The sequence below is a fragment of the Panthera onca genome, chromosome A1, assembly GCF_046562875.1.
Source record: "Panthera onca isolate mPanOnc1 chromosome A1, mPanOnc1 haplotype 2, whole genome shotgun sequence".
Taxonomy (NCBI): domain Eukaryota; kingdom Metazoa; phylum Chordata; class Mammalia; order Carnivora; family Felidae; genus Panthera; species Panthera onca.
In genome coordinates this window covers 78,348,516-78,374,175 of record NC_138339.1, presented here as the reverse complement: position 1 = coordinate 78,374,175, position 25,660 = coordinate 78,348,516, and the positions used below count along the sequence as shown (strand labels likewise).

The 25,660-nt window shown below is 34.9% G+C and overlaps 2 long non-coding RNA genes across 2 annotated transcripts in view; one reads left to right on the top strand and one right to left on the bottom strand.

The window, feature by feature from the left end:
- LOC132681136 (uncharacterized) overlaps window positions 1-25,660 on the bottom strand; it is a 181,089-nt gene that overhangs the window by 109,711 nt on the left and 45,718 nt on the right. The window lies entirely within an intron of this gene.
- The window catches only part of LOC132681135 (uncharacterized), a 142,964-nt gene that overhangs the window by 108,946 nt on the left and 8,358 nt on the right, over window positions 1-25,660 (top strand). Inside the window, exon 4 of the long non-coding RNA XR_009610884.3 lies at window positions 7,426-7,537. This is a non-coding gene — a long non-coding RNA (uncharacterized LOC132681135). The remainder of the gene's footprint in view (window positions 1-7,425; window positions 7,538-25,660) is intronic.

Sequence of the window (25,660 nt, the reverse complement as noted above, 5' to 3'; positions counted from 1 at the left end):
TATGTTTTCCTCATGACCTTGACCAACATGTGAGAAATAATCAACCCCATTTTCCTATGACTTGAAAAGGTGTCAGTCAGTGTAGTATATGTCCTCATTGTTACTTGAAAGCTGTATCCTCCTTAACAAACAAAAAAATGAATTTTATATTAGGCAGATGTGAAATCAACCGAAACCATGAGTTTTAGTCTGCAGAATATTTTAGATTGCAACAAAATAGTTAGTTTCTGTTTCCATCCAGTGGGATTTTGTGAGATGGAATTATTGTGAGATAAAATTCATGGTAGATGAGACAAAGGCAGGGTAGTCTGAGACCTAATCTTGATTTCTCCACATTTAATATATTTATTTTTAGAATTATATATAAATGTTATCCCCCAACTTTCAAGCTGTTAAATACATTTGTCATGTGGCATGTCACTAATTGCATTAGTATTTATTTGATCACCAGATTGCTCATATGATAGTCTTTAGAAAATGCATTTTTCTACAGTAACTTTTGGGAATCCTTGCTTCCTCCAGGATACTAGGTTCACTGTTCACTGCTTAATTTTGAAATGAAAGTAAATAAGTGCTTGATACTTTATCTCTCTGGCTTTACAACCAAAGCAACCTGCGTCTTACCATTTTAGTATGATTCTGGAAGAGACTTTTCAATTTTGTTTTTCACGTTTATTCATTTTTTGAGAAAGAGAGTGTGATCAGGGCAGGGGCAGAGAGAGGGAGACACAGAATCGGAAGCAGGCTCCAGGTTCTGAGCTGTCAACACAGAGTACAATGCGGGGCTTGAACCCACAAACCACGAGATCATGACCTGAGCCGAAGTTGGACATTTAAACGACTGAGCCACCCAGGTGCCCTGGAAGAGCCTTTTCAAACCTTCCTAGGGAGCAAGAAACTCATGTTTTCTTAGTCACTACTGCACATGGATCACCAACACTTTGGACAGGCAAGGAGATGGGAGAATTTCTCTTAATTCACAATTAAATATCCTATCATTTCCTCTTTCCCACCCCACCAACAAAACGTGCCACCAAAGCCATTTTGAGTGATGTCACTCAAGGCATTTTTTTTCTCATCTGTTAAATGGCAATGGTATGGGCTTGAAAGGACTGTTATGAGGCAGTATATTGGAACTTCCTAAGAAAGTAATAAACTGCCCAAGTGGCAGCTATGCTGTGATGTTCTGTAAAATCTTTGCACACCTATCATGAATCATTATTTCAAATTGACAAATTAAAGACAAACAAATGCACAGATAACAGACAGCCAGTTACCAGCAGCCTAAGGAGGTCCCCACAATGAATTTTCCCTTCTTTGATTTTTTTAAGTCATTTGGAATATGACCATTGGTGAAATACATTTAAAACAAAACTTTACTAATGTCCTACACCCAACCAAAGAAAGCTTCAACTAAATCACCAGTATTCTTATTTTGAACATTTTGGAAATGTCTCTTCATCTATTTTTTCCACAGGTATATTTAATGGGATTATGTTAGCTTTTGATCCATAGGTTACCACCATTAATGTTTACATTCTCTTCATATGATACAAAATTTATATTATAAACTATATAGCATATATAATTTATATATTATATACTATAAAATTATAAACCTAATCATTTTATTATAATAAACTATAAAATCCCTTAAATAAACCTAGACTTCAAGATTCTAAACTAAAGCAGAATACTTATTGTAATTTTTATTCTTTTAATATGAAATTTATTGTCAAATTGGTTTCCATACAACACACAATGCTCATCCCAACAGCTGTCCTCCTCAATGCCAATCACCCACTTTCCCCTCACTCCCACCCCCAATCAAACTTCAGTTCATTCTCAGTTTTTAAGAGTCTCTGATTATTTACCTCCTTTCCTCTCTAGCTTTTTTTTCCCCCTTCCCCTCCCCCATGGTCTTCTGTTAAGTTTCACAGGATTCACATAAGAGTGAAAACATATGGTATCTGTCTTTCTCTATATGACTTATTTCACTTAGCATAACACTATCCAGTTCCATCTACGTTGATACAAAAGGCCATATTTCATTCTTTCTCATTGCCACGTAGTATTCCATTCTATATATATAAACCACAACTTCTTTATCCATTCATCAGTTGATGGACATTTAGGCTCTTTCCATAATTTGGCTATTGTTGAAAGTGCTGCCATAAACATTGGGGTACAAGTGCCCCTATGCATCAGCACTCCTGTATCCCTTGGGTAAATTCCTAGCAGTGCTATTGCTGGGTCATAGGGTAGATCTATCTTTAATTTTTTGAGGAACCTCCACACTGGTTTTCAGAGCGGCTGCACCAGTTTGTATTCCCACCAACAGTGCAAGAGGTTTCCCGTTTCTCCACATCCTCGCCAGCATCTATAGTCTCCTGATTTGTTCATTTTAGCCACTCTGACTGGCGTGAGGTGTTATCCCAGTATAGTTTTGATTTATATTTCCCTGATGAGGAGTGACGTCGAGCATCTTTTCATTGGCCATCTGGATGTCTTTACAGAGGTGTCTATTCATGACTTTGGCCCATTTCTTCACTGGATTACTTGTTTTTCGGCTGTGGAGTTTGGTGAGACCTTTATAGGTTTTGGATACTAGCCCTTTGTCGGATATGTCATTTGCAAATATCTTTTCCCATTCCGTCAGCTGCATTTTAGTTTTGTGGATTGTTTCCTTTGCAGTGCAGAAGCTTTATCTTCATGAGGTCCCTATAGTTCATTTATGCTTTTAATTCCTTTGCCTTTGGAGATGTGTCAAGTAAGAAATTGCTGCAGCTGAGGTCAGAGAGGTTTTTTCCCGCTCTATCCTCTAGGGATTTGATGGTTTCCTGTCTCACCTTCAGTCCTTCATCCATTTTGAGTTTATTTTAGTGAGTGGTGTAAGAAAGTGGTCTAATTTCATTCTTCTGCATGTTGCTGTTCAGTTCCCCCAGCACCATTTGTTAAAGAGACTGTCTTTTTTCCATTGGATATTCTTTCCTGCTTTGTCAAAGATGAGTTGGCCATACTTTTGTGGGTCCAATTCTGGAGTCTCTATTCTATTCCATTCGTCTATGTGTCTGTTTTTGTGCCAATACCATGCTGTCTTGATGATTACAGTTTTGTAGTAGAGGCTAAAGTCTGGGATTGTGATGACTCCCGCTTTGGTTTTCTTCTTCAAAATTACTTTGGCTATCTGGGGTCTTTTGTGGTTCCATACAAATTTTAGGATTGCTTGTTCTAGCTTCAAGAAGAATGCTGGTGCACATGTGATTGGGATTGCATTGAATATGTAGATTGCTATGGGTAGTATTGACATTTTAACAATATTTATTCTTCCAATCCATGAGCATGGAACGTTTTTCCATTTCTTTGTATCATCTTCAATTTCCTTCATAGGCTTTCTATAGTTTTCAGCAAACAGATCTTTTAAATCTTTGGTTAGGTTTATTCCTAGGTATTTTATCGTTCTTAGTGCTATTGTGAATGGGATCAATTTCTTTGTCTTTCTGTTGCTTCATTATTAGTGTATAATGTACTAATTTCTGTACATTAATTTTGTATCCTATGGCTTTGCTGAATTCATGTATCAGTTGTAGCAGACTTCTGGTGGAGTCTGTTGGATTTTCCATGTATAATATCATGTCATCTGCAAAAAGCGAAAGCTTGACTTCATCTTTGCCGATTTTGATGCCTTTGATTTCCTTTTGTTGTCTGATTGTTGATGCTAGAACTTCCAACACTATGTTAAACATCGGCGGTGAGAGTGGACATCCCTGTCCTGTTCCTGATCTCAGGGAAAAAGCTCTCAGTTTTTCCCCATTGAGGATGATGTTAGCTGTGGGCTTTTCATAAATGGCTTTTATGATGTTTAAGTACATTCCTTCTATCCCGACATTCTCGAGGGTTTTTATTAAGAAACGATGCTGAATTTTGTCAAATGCTTTTTCTGCATCGATTGACAGGATCATATGGTTCTTTTCTTTTATTAATGTGATGTATCACATTGATTGATTTGTGAATGTTGAACCAGCCCTGCAGCCAAGGAATGAATCCCACTTGATCATGGTGAATAATTCTTTTTATATGCTGTTGAATTCCATTTGCTAGTATCTTGTTGAGAATTTTTGCATCCATATTCATCAGGGATATTGGCCTGTAATTCTCTTTTTCTGCTGGGTGTTTGTCTGGTTTAGGAATCAAAGTAATGCTGACTTCATAGAATGAGTCTGGAAGTTTTCCTTCCCTTTCTATTTTTTGGAACAGCTTGAGAAGGATAGGTATTATCTCTGCTTTAAATGTCTGGTAGAACTCCCCTGGGAAGCCATCTGGTCCTGGACTCTTATTTGTTGGGAGATTTTTGATAACCGATTCAATTTCTTCGCTGGTTATGGGTCTGTTCAAGTTTTCTATTTCTTCCTGTTTGACTTTTGGAAGTGTCTGGGTGTTTAGGAATTTGTCCATTTCTTCCAGGTGGTCCAGTTTGTTGGCATATACTTTTTCAGAGTATTCCCTGATGATTGATTGTATTTCTGAGGGATTGGTTGTAATAATTACATGTTCATTCATGATTTTATCTATTTGGGTCATCTCCCTTTTCTTTTTGAGAAGCCTGGCTAGAGGTTTATCAAATCTGTTTATTTTTTCAAAAAAACAACTCTTGGTTTCATTGATCTGCTCTACAGTTTTTTTAGACTCTATATTGTTTATTTCTGCTCTGATCTTTATTATTTCTCTTCTTCTGCTGGGTTTAGGCTGCCTTTGCTGATCTGCTTCTATTTCCTTTAGGTGTGCTGTTAGATTTTGTATTTGGGATTTTTCTTGTTTCTTGAGATAGACCTGGATTGCAATGTATTTTCCTTTCAAGACTGCCTTCGCTGCATCCCAAAGCATTTGGATTTTTGTATTTTCATTTTCATTTGTTTACATATATTTTTTTATTTCTTCTCTAATTGCCTGGTTGACCCATTCATTCTTTAGTAGGGTGTTCTTTAACCTCCATACTTTTGGAGGTTTTCCACACGTTTTCCTGTGGTTGATTTCAAGTTGCATGGCATTGTGGTCTGAAAGTGTGCATGGTATGATCTCAATTCTTTTCTACTTATGAAGGGCTGTTTTGTGACCCAGTATGTGATCTATCTTGGACAATGTTCCATGTGCATTTGAGAAGAAAGTATATTCTGTTGCTTTGGGATGCAGAGTTCTAAATATATCTGTCAAATCCATCTGATCCAATTTATCATTCAGGGCTCTTGTTTCTTTATTGATCCTGTGTCTAGATGATCTATCCATTGTTGTAAGTGAGGTATTAAAGTCCCCTGCAGTTACCACATTCTTATCAATAAGGTTGCTTATGTTTGTGATTGTTTTATATATTTGGGGGCTCCCATATTCAGTGCATAGACATTTATAATTGTTAGCTCTTCCTAATGGATGGACCCTGTAATTATTATGTAATGCCCTTGTTCATCTCTTGTTACAGCCTTTAATTTAAAGTCTAGTTTGTCTGATATAAGTATGGCTATTCCAGCTTTCTTTTGACTTCCAGTAGCATGATAGGTAGTTCTCCATCCCATCACTTTAAATCTGAAGGTGTCCTCAGGTCTAAAATGAGTCTCTTGTAGACAGCAAATAGATGGGTCTTTTTTTTTTTGAAATCCATTCTGATACCCTATTCTGAATTCCTTCAGTTTGTTGGGGAAAATCTTTATCTCCCTTTCTATTCTGAATGACAGACTTGCTGGATAAAGGATTCTCAGCTGCATATTTTTTCTGTTCATCACATTGAAGATTTCCTGCCATTCCTTTCTGGTCTGCCAAGTTTCAGTGGATAGGTCTGCTACTACCCTTATGTGTCTACCTTTGTAAGTTAGAACCTGTTTATCCCTAGCTGCTTTCAGAATTCCTTCTTTATGTTTGTATTTGCCACTTTCACTATGATATGTTGTGCAGAAGATCAATTCAAGTTACATCTGAAGGTAGTTCTCTGTGCCTCTTGGAGTTCAATGCCTGTTTCCTTATCCAAATCAGGGAAGTTCTCAGCTATGATTTGTTCAAGTACACCTTCAGCTCCTTGCTCTCTCTCTTCTTTCTTCTGGAATTCCTATGATACGGATATTGTTCCATTTGATTGCATCACTTAGTTCTCTAATTCTCCCTTCATACTCCTGGATTTTTTTATTTCTCTTTTCCCATTATTTTATCTTCTAATTCACCTATTCTCTCCTCTGCCTCTTCAATTTGTGCTATGGCTGCCTCCGTTTTATTTTGCACCTCATTTATTGCATTTTTTAGTTCCTCATGACTATTTCTTAGCCCCTTGATCTCTGTAGCAATAGATTCTCTGCTGTCCTCTCTACTTTTTCAATCCCAGCGGTTAAATTATGACTATTATTCTAAATTCTTGTTCTGTTATATTGCTTAAATCGTTTTTGATCAATTCATTAGCTGTAGCTGCTTCCTGGAGTTTCTTTTGAAACTCCATTTCGTCATTTTTGTTAGTCCTTGTGGTGGCTCCAAACTGCAGGGCACTTCTGCTGTGCTGTCTGGAGTAACTTGCGTTGGTGGGCGGGGCCACAGGCAGACTGGTGTGTACCTTATCTTCCCCTCTCCCAGGGGCAGGACTCACTGTGGAGTGGTGTGACCCCTGTCTGGGCTACTTCCACACTGCCATGCTTGTGGTGCTGCCTCTATGGGATCTGGTCCAGGGCATATTAGCTAGGGTGAATCTGCGAGGTGCACAGGGGCAGGAGTGTTAGGCTTAGCTTGCTTTGGGGTCCGTGGTCCCCTGTGGGAGGGACTCTGCAGCACTGGGAGGGAGGCAGACTCTTAGGATGGATGGATTCACAGAAGCACAGGGTTGCAAGCAAGTTCAGTGACAGGAACCAGTTCCCTTTGGAATTTCAACTGGAGGATAGGAAAGGAAAATGGCGCTTGCCAGTGCCTTTGTTCCCCTACTGAACTCTGTCCTTCAGGGGCTCAACAAGTCTCCCTCCTGGTGTCCTCTCGCCCTCCCACTCTCCAAGAACAGAGCTGTTGACTTTTAACATTCCACATATTAAGTCCTGCTGGTTGTCAGAACTCATGCAGTCTGGCCCCTCCGCTTTTGCAAGCTAGACTTCAGGGGCTCTGCCTTGCCCGGCGGGCTGCCCCTCCACCGCCCCGGCTCTGTCTCGCTAGTCCATGTAGCATGCGCTGCCTCTCTGCCCTTCCTACCCTTTTCTGTGGGACTCTTGTCTATGCTTGGCTCCGGAAAGTCCATTTTGCTCATCTTCTGGCAGTTTTCTGGGTTATTTAGGCAGGTGTGGGTGGAATCTAAGAGATCTGCAGGATGAGGTGAGCCCAGCCTCCTCCTATGCTGTCATCTTCCTGTCTCCATGCAGCCCTTTTATTGTTTGTTGTGAGGAAGTTGTTCATCTGTTTTCTGTTTTTCAGGTCGTTTTCAGAGGGAATTGTTGCACATGTAGCTGTAGACTCAGTATGTTCATACAAGGAGGTGAATTCAGGATCTTCCTATGCTGTCATCTTGGACTGCCCAGATCACGAGGTGAGTGACAAAGGATGTGACTCGGGAATAGCCAGATGGGGAGGAGGAGGTGTGCAGCAAGGGCAGGCAGCTTCCCTGAGCTCTCCAGGCTGCCACTCTCCCTGCAGCTCCACATGGTCACCAATTGGAAGCTCCCTTATTGTAATTTTAAATTGTAATTAATAGGCATTTAGTATATTTGAATTGCTAAATGAAAGTTTTATACTACATTTGATGCTTAGTAATTTCAGAGTTACCTAAGAACAAAGGAAAATTGGAAGGAAAAAAGGCTTTCAGAGATTCAGAAGAAGTAACAATAGAAAATAACTAACATAATGAGAAATAATCCTTTTGGATCGCTTCACTAACTGAAGTTATGGTTACCCTTTAAACTACATAAAACCATTAAATATATTAGGGAGTTTAAGAGAAAATAATGATGAAAGGTACTGTGAGTCATGACAGGATTTGAAGTGGCTACATGTATCAAACATGAGCAATGGCCCCTAATGGTTATATCAGAAACTACATCTTCAAAACTTCCTTGTAAGATTAAATATTATTTAAAATGGTATAAAGAAGTAAGATGAAAGGCGATAAAAGTAAAATATAATGGGCCAAATTTAGAAATTGTTATTATTAGTTGTTGCTCCTAATGTAGTACTTCTAAAAATCCACCTTCTCTCTGTAATGAAGAGGCTGAGTAAATAATCTCTTAATTTTTTTTTCTTCTGTGATTAGACTAAAAATTGCATAGTGGGCTTAGAAATCACCCCCAACTCTGAATGACTTTTCATTTCATACCAGATTCCTTCCCAACCAAGTTACATTTGAAATTGATGATTCATCTTGAAATTAGGCCCATGAAGTTATTGAGTTGGTCAAGTTGAAATCTTGTTACAAAATGCTATAAACTTACTGTTGAATGTAAAACCTTTCACTGTAAACAAAATATAATTTAAAAAAAGCTGGGGGCGCCTGGGTGGCTCGGTCGGTTAAATGGCCCACTTCGGCTCAGGTCATGATCTCACGGTCCGTGAGTTCGAGCCCCGCGTCAGGCTCTGTGCTGACAGCTCAGAGCCTGGAGCCTGTTTCCGATTCTCTGTCTTCCTCTCTCTCTGCCCCTCCCCTGTTCATGCTCTGTCTCTCTCTGTCTCAAAAATAAATAAACGTTAAAAAAACTTTAAAAAAAAAAATCTGAAAACAGTTGGAAAATTTTGTGAAAGAGAAACTGAATGAAAGAAACTTCTTAGTGAAAGCCTACTAAAACAGATACAAATAAGCAAGGAAACACAGTAGCAGAAATTCAACACCTACCATTATATCTTAACAGGTCGAGAAAGAAAACAAATTTAAAAATCACTACCACTCTTAAACTCTATAATATCTACGCTTCTCCCAGTATTAGAGGGGAAGAAAGGGGAGTGATCAAAATCTGATATTCATTCTGATTACCACCCAAAATGATACTGTGGAAGACCCATCTTGAGTATGTGGGCAGGAAGTATATAAAGAGAGGTTGAAAACTCCTCTAGCATACATGTATAACTACCATTCAATGTGTCACTGCTGCTATATCCATCACTATTCTTTAAAGCTGAGAGGATACTTATAAAGAAAAGGCAGCTAGTTTAAATTGCTCTTGAGACTTTCTCTTCAACTCATGGATTAGATAGATGTGATTTTTATTTTCTAAATATTTGGAGATTTTTTGGCTACCTCTCTAATATTGACTTCTAGTTTAATTTTGTCTCAGTCCAAAAGCGTATTATAGTAATTTCTGTTTTTAAATTTATTAAGGTTTGTTTTATACTCCTGGATGCAGTTTACATAGATGTCTGCTCCATTTGTACTTGAGAAGACTGTGTATTCTACTATTGTTAGATGGAATGCTCCAGAACTCTCAAAGAGATCCAAGTGATGGACAGTTGTTTGGGGGTTATCTATTTTTTTATTCATTTTCTGGCTACTTGTTCTGTCAATTTCTGAGAGAGGCATGTTAATGTCTCCAATCATAATTAAAAATCCATTTATTTTTCCTTTTGTTTTTATCCATTATTTCCCCATGTGTTTCGATACTTTTTTTTTAATGTTTGTTTATTTTTGAGAGAGAGAGGGAGAGTGACAAGAGTGTGAGTGGAGGAGGGGAAGAGAGAGAGAGGGAGACACAGATCCAAAGCAGGCTCCAGGCTCTGAGCTGTCAGCACAAAGTCCAACATGGGGCTCACATCCAGTACGTGAGATCATGACCTGAGCTGAAGTCACTCAACCAACTGAGCCACCCAGGCATCCTATTTGATACTGTCTTGACACATGGATACAAATTTAGGATTCTTTAGTCTTTTGGGTAAAATTTACCCATTTCATCATTTGTTTCCTATCTATCTCTGAAAAAGTTTCTTGTACTGAAATGTAATTTATATGAATTAATATAGTTTCTTGAGATTTATTCTGGTTAATTATTGCATCTTTCTTCATCCTCTTACCATACATAACCTATCAGTATCATATAATTGTAATGGATTCTTATTGACGAATATAGTTGGGTCATTATTGTTTTATATAAGATTCTCTTTTGACTAGTGGGTTTAGATCATTGACATTCACGATGACTATTGATGTGACTGGATTATATTGTAGCATCGTGTTATCTGTTTTCTATTTTCTCCATTTGATCCTTCCTTGTAACTTTTTTTCTCTTTTTCTGTCTTCTCTGGTTTTAATTTAGCAGTTTTTAATGAGCCCATTTAATCTACTTTATTGGTTATATTATCTTAACACATTTTTTACTGGTTGCTCTGGGGTTCACAATATACATTTAAAAATAACCTGCAACAGTTGTAACATAATATTATATCACCTTGTGTGCAGTGTAAGAAACTTTTAATTGTGTAAAACCTATTCTCTCTTCCATCCCTTATGCCATTGTTTTCCTGAATTTTATGCTGTAAACACCTAATATATAATTCAGCCTGGTTTTTATCAGTTATGTTTTCAAAAACTACAAATAAGAAAAAAATACTATATGTACTTTTATTTTTTTTCCATTTTCAATATTCTGATGTTCTATTTTCTGAATGATCCTGTCCCTTTTTCCTAAAGACCATTCTCAAACATTTCTTTCACTGTAGGTCTAATAGCAATGGGTTCCCTTAGTTTTTGTTTCTTTGAAAGCATTTATTTCTCCTTAAATTCTGAATAATGTTTTCACTGGATATAGAATTCTGCATTGACCACTTTTTTATTCAGCACATTGAAGATACCACTCTCCTGTCTTGTTTAAGGTTTTCTGATGAACAGATTGCTATAATTCTTAATCCTTGTCCTTCTATAAATAGTATATTGTTGTTGTCATGGTAATATTTTTTCTTTTCATTGGTTATCATTGGTTTTTAACAAGTTAAATATGATATGCATAGTTTTGCTGTCTCTTAGATTTGTGGTTTACTCTCTAACTTTGGAAAATACTCAGCATTATTTTCTTCTATATTGTTATCTGTTTATTCTACTTTTAATATTCTGATTACCTATGCGTTGAATTCTGACATTGTCACAGTGAAAGTAATGGCTAGAAAGAGGGAGATTGATTGTCTCTGACCAAATGTTAACAAAAACATCTACCCATGATTAGGAGTAAATTACAATACAAACTGATATTTCAAGTAACAAATGAGTTATCCTTGTCATTTTCTATCAACGAGAGCACATTTACTAAGAATTTCTCACCAGAAATATAATGGGAGTCCTGAAATACAGTTGCAGATGGATTTAGATTAGAACTGCTATTTTTAACTCAAATTTTAGCCTCCTTAAATGTTAGCTTGAGTTCTAGGCTTATTTCCTACTATTTCAAATCATGGGCATCTCACATCTAGCTGAAGAAGAGATGAATTTATTTTCATCATTTTTTTAAGTTTAGAGAATAAGTTTTTTTCCATAAACTATCCCCTCAGCAGGCAATTTTTTTCTTTTTGTGATATTAATCAAGATTGACTAAAGTATGTATTTGCTCACTGTAATGGAGAGTGGAAAAGCTAATATCTGAAAAGAATAGCTTTCATAGTAAAAGATGAGCTCAGTCAAGAAAATATGTAGATAAAAGGTTTTTGAGTAGGTAAGTATTGACACTATCGAACACACTTTTCCCCAAAATCTCCTGCAATGGAAGAGATGGATAAAATCTACAGTGCTTAACCCATCAAGTCGCAATTTCAGTTTATGGACAAGTGTCTTGGATTACATGGATGTCCAGTATTACCACCTCAGTGACGTCATCCTCGTTCATGCCATCAAGATTTCTCAATGATTGTAACAGACTTGGAACTGTGTTCTCAAATTCTCACCTTAGGACCTATCATCTCTTCTCCTTTCAAGGTATTTTACCCGGTCTGCAGTTCAGGGTCTAGGATTTTATTTTATGTCTGTCCTTGATAAAATACAAGCTGAATTAGGGTAGGGATAGTTGGAATTATTTTTCATTATGTATTCTCATAACCACTGGAACCTAGGAAGTACTAATAAATGTTAAAAAAATTAATGAATGTTTTACCAGAAAAACCATTTTGACAGAACTTATCTTAGATATTGATACTATATATGGAAAAGATATGTGAGGGCAGCTATGCAAAAATGCTACCTGAGGATAAAAAGGAAACTAAATGCATATATCAGACAAATTGCTTTTGGAAATCAAATCTAAGAAATTCAGGTATTTTCATTCAAGTTTGTTGTACAATGGAAAAATCTAAAAATAAAATTAATTTTTAATATATTATAATAAAATAAAAAGGGATCTTGACAAGCTAAGTAAACTAAGAATGAGAAAAACATCACTAGGAATGAAAATGAAAGGTGGAGTGAGAGATGTGAACATGATGGAGTAAAGACGCTCCAAAAAGCCACAAAAGTAGCCACAAATTGTCAGAATTCCAAAAATTAACCTGAGACTTCAGCCATGAGGTGGCATTTCGTCAAGAAAAATGGAATGGCTGAATCTTAGCATCAACAACATGCTTTGTGGTATTTCATTTCTTCTAGTTTCATCCACCACTTGATGTCTAAAGAGTAGCCTTAGAAAGATAATAGGCCATACTCCTGGTATCAGAGGAAGCACAATAGCACTGCAGTTCTTTCCAAACTTTATTTCCAAAGAATAGTAATTACTTGACCTGAGTTGTGGTTCTCTGGAAGACTCTACTAAAATAACTTATTTTATTTCACCTTATTTGAACTTGCTGAGTGCTAAAAGCTTCTCCCCAAGAGGTATTTGTCAAATGTTATAACACCCTGACCGCCTAAAGTGATTTAGAAGAGTTGGGCACACAAAAGAGTAACCAAAATCTTGAAAAAAAAAATTTTAATGTTGATTTATTTTTGAAAGAGACAGAGACAGAATGCGAGTGGGTTAGGGGTAGAGAGAGAGGGAGACACAGAATCCAAAGCAGGCTCCAGGCTCTGAGCTGTCAGCACAGAGCCCAATGCAGGGCTTGAACTCACAAGTTGTGAGATCATGACCTGAGCCGAAGTTAGATGCTCAACCGACTGAGCCACCCAAGCACCCCAGATTAACCAAAATCTTAAAAGGGAAAGGTGAAGGATGAGATGTGTATAGGGGCTTTAAAAAAAACCTGACATATTCCTAGGAAACATCATGCATTCAAAGAGTTGTGTTCATGTTTAGGGAATTAAAAAAAAAAAAAAAAAAAAAACATGAGAAGGTCTTAATGATATATAGATCTTTGATATATCCTGAGGCTCTACACAGCAGAAAATGAAGATTAAGTCCGGGTTCAAAATTCCTGGTTTTGTGTTGAAGATGTGTCCTAACAGTCACACATAGCCCCTCAGCAAAGACTGGGGGATTTATTCCAAGAATTTTTAAAAATCCATAATTAGTTATTATCTGGTCACTAACCAAACTAAAATAAATTTAATGGCCACACACTATAAAGAAACAGACTTTAAAATTTGTTTAGAAATGTCATTAACTAAATAACAAAAAAGTAAGCAGCAACAACAAACTCTGCATAGAAGGAGCATCTGATTTCCAGAGTTGTACCTTACATTACTTGAAACACACATTTTTCATCAAAATATTATGCTATATATGAAGAACCAAGCAAGAATTACCCATCCAAAAGAAAAAAAAAATCAATAGGAACCATCCCCAAGGAAGCCTCAATTACTGTAAATTAGCTATTTTAAATGTGTTCAAAGAGCTAAAGGAGATCATGTCTAAATAACTAGAGGAGCACATGAGAATGTTCTGTCAACAAACACAGAATATCAATAAGGAGATAGAAATTATGAAAAAAGGATCAAATATAAATCCTACAGTTGAGGGGCGCCTGGGTGGCGCAGTCGGTTGAGCGTCCGACTTCAGCCAGGTCACGATCTCGCGGTCCGTGAGTTCGAGCCCCGCGTCAGGCTCTGGGCTGATGGTTCGGAGCCTGGAGCCTGTTTCCGATTCTGTGTCTCCCTCTCTCTCTGCCCCTCCCCCGTTCATGCTCTGTCTCTCTCTGTCCCAAAAATAAATAAAAAACGTTGAAAAAAAAAAATTAAAAAAAAAAAAATCCTACAGTTGAAAACTACAGTAGCTGAAATAAAAATCCAGTAGAAAAGATCAACTGCAGACCTGTGCAAGCAGAAGAAAGAATCAGCAAACCTGACAAGAGATAAATTCAGAATATCCAGTCTGAGGAATAAGCAAAGAATGAAAAAAGATAAATGGAACCTCAGAGACCTGTGGGAAACCATCAGATGCACCAACATCAAGTGGACAATTGAAAGAACTAAAGGCAGAAAGAGACATTTCAATAATATTTGGACATTTCAATACCCAATTTTCAATAATGTATAAAATAAATAGGCAGAAAATATAAAAAAAATAGAAGACTTTAACATTATTAGTGAACTAGAACTAAAAGAAATTCTACCCAACAAAAGAACACATTCTTCTCAAGTACTCAAAGAACATTTTCTGGGATAGACCATATGTTTCTTAATAAAACAAGCCTCAAAAATTTTAAAGGATGGAAATCATATAAAGTATGTCCTCTGAACATAATAAAGGAATTAGAAATCAGTAACAGAAGGAAATTTAGGAAATTTAAAAATATGTGGTTCTTACCCTCTTGCACTGTTGGTGGGAATGCAAATTGGTGCAGCCGCTCTGGAAAGCAGTGTGGAGGTTCCTCAGAAAATTAAAAATAGACCTACCCTATGACCCAGCAATAGCACTGTTAGGAATTTATCCAAGGGATACAGGAGTACTGATGCATAGGGGCACTTGTACCCCAATGTTTATAGCAGCACTCTCAACAATAGCCAAATTATGGAAAGAGCCGAAATGTCCATCAACTGATGAATGGATAAAGAAATTGTGGTTTATATACACAATGGAATACTACGTGGCAATGAGAAAAAATGAAATATGGCCTTTTGTAGCAACGTGGATGGAACTGGAGAGTGTGATGCTAAGTGAAATAAGCCATACAGAGAAAGACAGATACCATATGGTTTCACTCTTCTGTGGATCCTGAGAAACGTAACAGAAACCCATGGGGGAGGGGAAGGAAAAAAAAAAAAAAGAGGTTAGAGTGGGAGAGAGCCAAAGCATAAGAGACTGTTAAAAACTGAGAACAAACTGAGGGTTGATGGGGGGTGGGAGGGAGGGCAGGGTGGGTGATGGGTATTGAGGAGGGCACCTTTTGGGATGAGCACTGGGTGTTGTATGGAAACCAATTTGACAGTAAATTTCATATATTAAAAAATAAAAAATAAAAAATAAAAATAAATAAATAAATAAATAAATAAATAAAAATAAAAATATGTGGTTCTTAAACAACAAATTAACCAAAGAGTCAAATAATGAACCATAGTGGAATTACAAAATACTTGGTAATATCAGTACTTATTTCAGGCAATAAAATTAGTGCTCAGATAGACATTTACAGCTATAAATGTTTCCAATAAAAACGAACATCCCAAATCAGTAACCTAATCTCCTACTTTTATAGTAATGGAGTAAAATTCAGTAATCCAATGCAAGAAAAAGAAAGAAGAAGTAAATATTAGACAACAGCAAAAATAAAATATAGAGAAAATTGAACAAAACCAAAAACTGATTCATTGCAAAGATACACCCAATTCCAACCAAGGAAAAAGAAAAGTTTCAATTGTTGAAATCAGGAATTAAAAATGTATCTTAACTACAGACTTTACAGAAATAGAAGTGGATTATAAGGAAATGTTTAAAAGAGGTATATGCCAAACAATTAAACGATAGTACATTTCTATAAAGACATAAACAGATTGAATTAGTAATAAAAACAAATTTACAATGAATCATTCAGGACCAGATGACCTCACTGGTACATTCAACCAAATAATTAGAAGACTAACACTAATACTTCTTAAATACCTATTTGTTAAAAAGAAGAAATATAGGAACACTTCTTAACTCATTTCAGGAGGCCAATATTATCTTGGTAAAGTCAGACAAAGTTCTCACGAGAAAATATAGTATGCCAGTGTCCTCTATGAATATTGACACAGATATTCTCAGCAAAATATTAGAAAAGCAAATTTAAATGATTATATATATGATGTATATATATACATACATATATATGTAATACAGTATTATATACTATAAACAAGTGGGAGTTATCTCACAAATGTGAGGATGGGTCAACATACAGAAATCAATCAATGTAATATACCATATTTATAAAATAATGGGGGAAATGGAAAAATATTTACATATTTATCATAGTAGATGCAGAAAAATGTTTTTGATAGAGGATAGCTACAGAAAATCCACAATCAACACCATTCTTAATGCTGAGAAACTGAAAGCTGTTACTTAAGATCAGGAAAAAGACAAAAAAGTCTGCCCTTGTCCATTTTATTCAACATGGTATTGGAAGTTCTAGACAGGGCGATAAGAGATAGTTTTACTTTTTACAATCAAGTCTGAGTATTTTTATTTCTTTTGCTTGCCTATTTGCAGCTGACATGATTTTATACATAAGAATTCTTGAAGAATCCAAAAAGATAATAAAAATGATAAGTTCAGCAAGGTTGCAAGACAAAAAATTAATGCACAAAACTCAATTATATTTCTATATGCTAGCAATTTATAATTCATTCATAAAGTTAAGAAAACAATTCCATTTATAATAGCATGAAAAATACGATAATTAGGAATAAGTTAAACAGGGAGGTAAAAAATTTGTACACGTAAAACCACAGGAAATTAAAGACCTAAATAAATGGAAAGACTCCTCATGTTTATTGATAGGCAGTCTTAATATTGTTAAGATAGCAATACTTCCTATACATATTCAATATAATTCTTATCAAAACTCCAACTACTTTTTTTTTTTTTTACAGAAATATACAGGATGATCCTAATAGTCACATAGATACTTAAGAGACTGAGAATAGTACCCCCACACACACAAATCTAGAAAAAGTAGAAATCTATAGGACTTATGTATCCCAACTTCAAAACCTAGTAACACAGCTACAGTAATAAAATGTGTTACTAACATAAGGATAGACAAAACAATAGAATAGAGTTTGGAATCCAGACATAAAACCTCCCTTTTATAGTCAGTCGATTTTCAACAAGGGTGTTAAGAAAATTTAATGGTGAAAAGAATCACCTTTTTAACAAACCATCTTTTTATCTAGTTGCTGGGACAACTGGATATTCATGTGTAAAGGAATGAATCTGAACCCCTACCTTCTACCACATATAAAAATTAACTCAAAATTGATCACATATGTACATTATTTTTAATCATGACAACAAAATTATAAAACTCTTAAAAGAAAACATAGTTGTAAATCTTTGCAATATCATATTACGGAGTTTTTGAGATAGGACACCAAAAATGAAGCAACTGAAGAAAAATTACGATACACTGGAACTCATCAAACATAAAACCTTTTGTGTATCAAACAGAATGGAAGAAAATATTTGCAAGTAATACATATGATAAAAGTCTAGTATCCAAAATCTATAGAGAACTCTCATAGCCCAACGTAACAAGATGCATCAATTAAACATGGGAAAAGTATTTCAATAGATATTTCTCCAAAGAATATATACAAATGGCCAATAAGCACATGTAAAGGGACTCAGCATCATTGTCATTAGGAAATAAAAACCAAAATAATACATAATGTGCTACCACTGCACACACAAAAACCAAAAAGGAAATGGTATAATAATGTAAAAACAAATATAAAACAAGAAGCATTGCCAAACATGTGGAGTAATTGGAACTCTCATGCACTGCTTGTGGAAATATGATTTCAGTCAAAACAGAAAATGTTTTGGTAGTTCCACAAAAAGTTAGACTTGCTACATAACTTAATGTTTCACTCCTTGGTATATAGACATCAAATAACAATTAAAAATTGAAAATAGGTACTCAAGTAGAAATTAATATATGAATGTTAGAACAATATTCATAAAAGCTAAAACATTGAAGCAGCCTAAGGGTCCATCAACAGATGAAAAAATATATATTAATATGAATACATATGTATATATATTATGTTATATAAATATATTTTACATGCATATAGATTATACTATAATCATACAATTATGTAATATATAATTATATTAATAGAACTTACAGTATATAAACATATATATTTATATAAAATTCATTTTATAAATATATATGAATATTATTCACTTATAAAAAAAGAATAAACAATTGATACATACTACAACATCAATGGACCTTGGAATCATTATGCTGTGAAAGAAGCCAAAGCCACATATTTTATAATTCCATTTATATAAGATATTCAGATTAAGCAGATCCATATAGTCAGAAAGAATACTCTCCCCCTGGGTGCAAAGGGGAAGGGGGAGAGAAAGTGACTGATAACTGGAATGGGGTTTCTTTTTGGAGTATTAAATATTCTAAAATTACTTGTGATGGTTGTACAACCTTGGCCATATACTAAAAACCACTCAATTTTTCACTTTAAAGTGGTGGATTTTATGTATTTAAATTATATCACAATAAATATACACTTACATACATGCAAAATTGTGCAAAAATCTAGGAACATTATAATTGTCAAAATTCTTAGGATGGATGGTATGATGAAAACCCAATAATTGTGATCGCTACATGAACTCAGGAAATATCATTATCATAAGGCTTTTGCAGTGAGGTCAACAATAAATAAGTGAAAATCTATAGTAACAGTGTTGCATTTTTAATACAGAATATATCTAAATATAGAACTAAAGCTAAAGAGTTTTGTGAATTATGAATAACAGCACATAACAGATTGACTCATACAGGATAGGTGATATAAAAAATGTTGCATCTACAAAAATACCAATTTCACACAGTTTACCACAAAGATGTAATAGAGACAACGTAAAAATTATATTTTAAAAAGTGTAGAGAAAGAGGTGACAGAAAATGATAGCATGTCAATTTCTGTATTTTTTCCTAATGATGTGACAAATTATATAGTCAAACTGATAATTGCAGGAAAATTTTAATGTCTTATTTAAAATGATAAACATTAAAGATAAAGTAAGCTATGTTAACAGAAGAACAAAATATAATTAACAATAATTGAGAGATTGAAAATGGAAAACTGAGAGGAGGTAAGGAAATATTTTAACTGTAAGAATTTTCTAATCTTACATTCTTAAAAAATATAGCTAAATATTTGACACCAGAAAGGGAATAGGAACCTAAATAGAATGGAATTAACATAAAAGAATAGAACCAAATTCATGTTAGACTTTATAATTATATTTGAATCATAAATTAGTGGCAAAAAATTGGACATTTCAACTGTTTTTATCATAACTATTCAGGATAAAACATGGTTCTCCTCTTCCTTGTGTATGTCAAAGATAAATAATCACAGATGATTTGTAAAAGAAGTCATAAATGCAACACACCATGTATGTTGTATATTATACATTCAGTATTTGGTATTATGTTTTTGGAAAGAAATATGACAACGTCAATCAAAATGTAAAATGTACATTATTTTATTTTAATTTTTTAACGTTTATTTATTTATTATTGAGAGACAGAGAGACACAGAGCGTGAGCAGGGGTGGGGTAGAGAGAGGGGAGACACAGAATCTGAAGCAGGCTCCAGGCTCTGAGATGTCAGCACAGAACCCGACGCGGGGCTCGAACTCACAAACTGCCAGATCATGACCTGGGCCGAAGTCGGTTGCTCAACCAACTGAGCCACCCAGGCGCCCCTTAGATTCAATAATATAACTTCTAGAAATTCATCCTGGATATTCACAGAAAAAATAGGAAAACACGGAAATGTATTCACAGAATTTTTTCATAATAGCCAAAGTTTGGAATTGACTTGAATGACCATCAGTAGCAAATTACTTTTTTTGAAAAGTATGTAGGGTATACGTGAAGGAGATTTATTTACTAATTTCAGAATGTGAGCTACAAGGACAGGGATCTTCAGAATTTTACAGGAACAAGGGTGCTGGCAGATGCCCTTTCCCTTCCCCTCCCTCAGTATAGACAGCAGCAACCAGACCTAACATTCCATCTCTCTTGCTAGTACTACATGCCCTACCCTCACATTGCCCCTCAGCCTCCCCTCATCCAACCCGCCAGCCTCAGCAGGCTCCCTCTGGAGTGGCTCCTACCCTACCACACCCTGCAAGCAGTCCCTGCAGGAACCTCCACCACCTTAAAGTGACTCCTGTCTGCGGAGGGGGGGAAATAAGCCCACACACCAGTGCCCCTGCTGTTCCTGCAGCCAGGCCTTGTAGCTGGCTACAGAAGGAGCAAGATTTGCCCCTCTGCTGCCTACAGCTGTGGCAGAGAGGCTTATTGTAGACACCTAGTCTGACTCCTGGCCTCTCTCACAAAGAGCCTGCAGTGGTCTTGGGCCTCTCAATAACATAGGAACCAAACCCAGACCAGTCAGTGCATACACAGCAGGAAAACTGGGTCAGAGCAGCCAACTGAACTGAGGATAAACATGACTCAATCACAACAGTAGAGTACAGACAGCTCACCCAGGAGACACCCTGGATGCCTGGTGCTGGTGACCAGGGGCACTGGTAAAGAAAGAAGGCCCATCTATTTGCTGCCTAGAAGAGACTCGCTTCATACCTAAGAATACACACAGATTGAAAGTGAAGGGGTGGACAAACATATTCTGTGAAAATGGGACCAATTCAAAAAAAAAAAAAAAAAGCCAGTGTAGCAATATTTAGATGGATGAATGGATAAAGAAAATGTGGTATATATATACAATGGAGTATTACTCGGCAATCAAAAAGAATGAAATCTTGCCATTTGCAACTACATGGATGGAACGGGAGGGTATTATGCTAAGTGAAATTACTCAGAGAAAGACAAAAATCATATAACTTCACTCATATGAGGACTTTAAGAGACAAAACAGATGAACATAAGGGAAGGGGAACAAAAATAATATAAAAATAGGGAGGGAGACAAAACAGAAGAGACTCATAAATATGGAGAACAAACTGAGGGTTGTGGGGGGCGGATGGGCTAAATGGGTAAGGGGCATTAAGGAATCTACTCCTGAAATCATTGTTTCACTATATGCTAATTTGGATGTAAATTAAAAAAAATAAAAAGTAAAATAAAATAAATAAAATAAGATAAAATAAGCTTTAAAACGAAGGCTGGAGTGAGAGAAAAGAAGAGCACTACATACTGATAAAGTGATGAATCCAAAAAGAGAATGTGTTAATTATAAATATCTATGCACCCAACATTGGAGCACCTAAGTACATAAAGAAAATATTAACAACTATAAAGGGAAAAATTAGCAGTAACACATTAATAATAGGGACTTTAACTCCTCACTTATAACAACAGATAGATTATCCAGACAAAACAACCAGGAGACCATGGCTTTGAATGACACATTATACCAGATGGATCTAACAGATATATATTGAACGGTCCATTCCCAAACAGCAGAATATATATTCTTTTCAAGTGCTCCAGGATAGATTACATGTTAGGCTACAAAATAAGTCTCAGTAAATTTAAGAAGACTGATACCGTGTCAAGCATCTCTCCCTACCACAAAGGTATAAAACTAAATTTCAATTACAATAAAAAATCTAGATAAAACCACAAATACATTGAGGCTAAACAACATGCTACTAAACAATGAATGGTTCAACCAAGATATCAAAGAGGAAAACAAGAAAGAAATACAAATGAAATGAAAGGAGAACATTCCAAAGTATTTGGGATACAGTGGAAGCAGTTCTAGGAGGGAAGATTATGGCATTATAGGCCTTCCTTGAGAAATAAAAAAAATCTCAAACAACTTAATCTTATACCTAAAGGAGTTAGAAAAAGAGGAACAAACAAATCTTAAAGCTAGTAGAAGTAAGGGAATAATAAAGATGTAAGCAGAGATAAATGGAAGAGACTTTTAAAAAAATCAGTGAAACCAGGAGCTGGTTCTTTGAAAGATAAAAAAAGTAATAAAAATTTTGGAAGGCTCATGAAGAAGACAGAGAATTCAAATAAAATCAGAAATGAAGGAAGAGAAATAAGAACTGATGCCACAGAATACACAGAGAATATTATGAAATTTATCTGCCAACAAATTAGACAATCTAGAAGAAATGGAAAAATTCCTTGAAATATACACTCTTCCAAAACTAAATCAGAAAGAAGTGGAAAATTTAAACAGACTGATTACTAGTAATGAAATTGAATCAGTAATTGAAACACTCCACTAAGCAAAGCCCAGGACCAAATGGCTTCACACTTGAATTTTACCAAATATTTAAAGAGTTAATGCCCCTTCTTTCTAAACTATCCCAAAAAAACATAAGAGGAAAGAAAATTCCCAAATTTATTCTATAGGCCAGCATTACCAGGATATCAAAACCAAACAGCAAACTACCCAGAAACACAGAACAAATACTGGCCAATCTCTGATTGACATAGATGCAAAAATTCTCGATAAAATATTAGCAAACCAAATTCAACAATACATTAAAAAATCATTCATTATGATCAAGTGGGACTTGTTCCAGGGATGCATGGGTATTTTAATATTTGAAAATCAATCAATGTGATGCATCACATTATTAAGAAAGGGATAAACACTGTATGAACATCTTAATAGATGCAGAAAAAGCATTTGACAAAATATAACATTTGTTCATGATAAAAACTCTAAGGGGGTTTAGAGCAAACATACCTCAATATACTAAATGCCATATATATATATATATATGATGAGTAACATCATACTCAATGGTGAAAAAGAATTTCCTCTTGCCACTTTTATTCAACATAGTAGTGGAAGTACTAGCTATAGTAATCAGACAAATGAAAGGCATCCTAACTGGTAAGAAAGAAGCAAAACTGTCACTATCTGCAGATGACATGATACTATATATAGAAAACCCTAAACTCTGCTCCCACCTAAAAAAAAAAACAACACACTATCAGATAAATAAATTCAGTAAATTTTCAGGATTCAAACTTTATATAGAGATATCTGTTGCATTTCTATGCACTAATAATGATATAGCAGAAAGGGAAAGTAAGAGAACAATCTCATTTATGATTATATCAAAAATAAAATACCTAGAAATAAATTTAACGAAGGATGTGAAATACCCATACTCTGAAAATTATAAAACACTGATGAAGAAATTGAAGACAACACAAATAAATGAAAATATATACCATGCTCACAGATTGCAAGAATTAATATTAAAATGTTCATACTACCCAAAGCAATCTACAAATTCAATGCAATCCCTATCAAAATACCCATTACATTTTTTTAAAGTTAGAGCAAATACTAAAATTTGTATGGAACCACAGAAGACCTCAAATAGCAAAGCAATCCTGAGAAAGAACAAAGCTGGAATTATCACAATTCCAGATTTTATGAAATACTACAAATCTAGAGTAATCAAATCATTATGGTACTGGTATAAAAATAAATACATAGATCACTAGAACAGGATAGAAAGAAATATACCCACACTTATATGGTCAATTATTGTATGACAAAAGAGGCAAGAATATACAACGGGGAAGAGAGTTTTTTTAACAGTGATGTTGGGGAAACTGGACCACTTTCTTACACCATATACAAAAATAAACTCAAATGGATTATTCTGACCTAAATGTGAGACCTGAAACCATTGAACCCCTTAAAGAAAAAATAGTAATCTTTTGGACATTGCCTTTAGCAACATGTTTATGAATATGTCTCCTCAGGCAACGGAATCAAAAGTGAAAATGAACTATTAGAACTACACCCAAAATGTTTGCACAGCAGAGGAAATCACCAACAGAACAAAAGACAACCCACTGAATGGGAGAAGACATTTGCAAATGATATATCCAATAAGGGGTTAATATCTAAAATATATAAAAAAATTATACAAGTCAACACAAAAACAACAAACAATCCAATTAAAAATGGGCAGAGGATGGACACCTGGGTAACTCAGTTGGTTAAGTGTCCAGCTCTTGGTTTTTGCTCAGATCATGATCTCATGGTTTCATGAGTCAAAGCCCCACATCAGGCTCTTTGCTGGCAGCACAGAGCCTGATTGGGATTCTCACTTTCCCTCTCTCTATGCCCACCCCCCAACTCATGCTATCTCTGTCTCTTTAAAAATAAATAAGCTTTAAAAAAAATGGGCAGAGGAATGGAATAGGTATTTTTCCAAAGAAGACAGACAGATGGCCAACAGATATATGAAAAGATGCTCAACACCACTAATTATCAGGGAAATACAAATCAAAACCACAAGGAGATATTACCTCACACCAATTTGAATAGGTATTATAAAAAATATATAAGAAATAATAATTTGGGGGAAGATGAAAAGGGAACCCTTGTGTACTGTTGGTGGGAATGTAAATTGGTACATCCACTCTGGAAAACAATATAGAGGCTTCTCAAAAATTAAAAAAGAAATACCATTTGATCCATTCATTGCATTACTCCATATTTACCCAAGGAATATATATATATATAACATATATTAATTATATATGATATATATATGTATATATATAATATATTATATATATATAACATATATATATACATATATAATATATAACATATATACATTTTTTATATATGGAATATAAAAAACAAAAACAACAACAAAACAACCAACCAATGAAACAAAAGCCAGAAACAGATGCTTATATAAAGAAAGAAACCAGAAGGTTTGCCAGAGGGGAGATGGGAAGGGGGATGAGTGAAATAGATAAAGGGGATTAAAATGTACTTTTAGTTATAAAATAAGTCACAACAAAATAAGAGATGATAAGTACAACATAGAGAATATAGTCAATAATATTTAATAGCATCGTATGGTGACAGATGGTTGCTACACTTATGGTGAACACCAAATAATGTATAGAAGTGTCAAATCAGTACATTATATACCTGAAACTAATATAAAATTTTATATATATATTTAAATTTAAAAAAGATAAAGAGAAAATGCAACTAAGTTTCCCATTATATTATTATGAAAAATTATTTTATTATGAGTATAGTAACCTACATAAAACCTTGAATTATAACTTGATATTTGTCATTTCCAACTTAGAATAAAATATCGATTTTGTATTATCTGGGTAGAGCTAAGTTAAAGTTCATCATACACCATTGATTTCCACTAGTCAAAATGGCATAGAAAATAATCTCACTCTGGACATTAGAATCACAGATTTTCCATGATATATTTGCTCTCAGAACAATATTCTAATTAAAAAACCAAAAAAGAAAACACTGAAAAATATACCAAATCAGTAATCAATGTCATTAAACAAAACCATTATTTATCATCAACATATTATAAAAATATAAATTGAACACCTAATGTTTTACTTGAACACTTAAGGTTTTTATAATAAAGAATGTAGAACATGCTAATATATGTTCATTTCAAAGTCATAAAATCATTGATGATCAAATTAAGATTAAATCTTTGCTGGTATATATTCAAAATTCCTTAGCATTATACTTCCTAATTCTAAAACAGTATGATATTTTTAGAATGCTGTTTGGCATCATTAATGGCTAATTCAAATTTCATAATTCAAGGAA